The sequence below is a fragment of the Aphanomyces astaci genome (genome assembly GCF_000520075.1).
Source record: "Aphanomyces astaci strain APO3 unplaced genomic scaffold supercont1.16, whole genome shotgun sequence".
In the NCBI taxonomy this organism is placed as follows: domain Eukaryota; phylum Oomycota; class Saprolegniomycetes; order Saprolegniales; family Verrucalvaceae; genus Aphanomyces; species Aphanomyces astaci.
Window position 1 is genome coordinate 953919 of NW_009798279.1, and position 935 is coordinate 954853.

A 935-nucleotide genomic window follows, 5' to 3' on the forward strand; every position below is an offset into this window, starting at 1 on the left:
ATAAAAAGAGAAGAGCATATATAACACGCTGAGTGTACAAATGCACAGTTCCCATTCCAATTCCTTTTGCACGTGACACCATCCCAGCCGACGAACCAGTGCCGTTGTGGCCAAGCCGATGCAATGCACATGCAAGCTGGACCCACACAGGTCTCTGAGCTCGGTTACTGGTCGGTTGAAAGACATTGTTCCCCTCAATCAAGTCAACCATATATGCAAATGTAGTCTGACAAACACGGACCTCCTGAACAAAGTCGCCAACATCCATGAAGGGCAGAATCGAAAGTCGACCCACGTGCAAACATGTATCGCGAAGATAGAATAGTGTATCGCAGTCGAAGTAGGACATCAATGTCTTTCTTAACCGCATGTGAAGCACAAGTATTGCATGTTGCAATTGTCCGTACCATGCTGTCCAAGTCGGCAAGGACGGCCGCGCGCTCTGAGAGCTGTGGCATTTTTACCAATGCAAATATACGGATACGGATGGCACATGCACAAGAGATCGTTGGCCTATATTGACTCTCCTCAGCTTTTCGTTTTGAGCAATTAAAATACGGTTGAATAAAATTTCCTTTTCAAAGTGAACGAAAAGCAAAAGCAAAACCAGAAATCCTATATTGACTCCCCCTAATACTACTCTGGTCCGGTATGTTTGTCACATTTGACTTTGGATTGGCGGAATTTTTCTAATAATACGAGTTTCGTCGATTTTATTGGTCCATCAGAAAGCGCAACATCTCCTCTTTGATTGGATGCCATTTGCGTCATCCAAAGCGTTTTGTATCAAAAATAATGACCCGCCAAAGTTGGCGGGTGTCAGTGGTCGGTGGGAGTTTGACCCGCTAGTGATTCATTTTTACATTTACTGCCGATCAACGACTGCAAGGATCGAGTTTGCGATGTCGTTCTTGAAGCCTTCGCGAGATGGAACC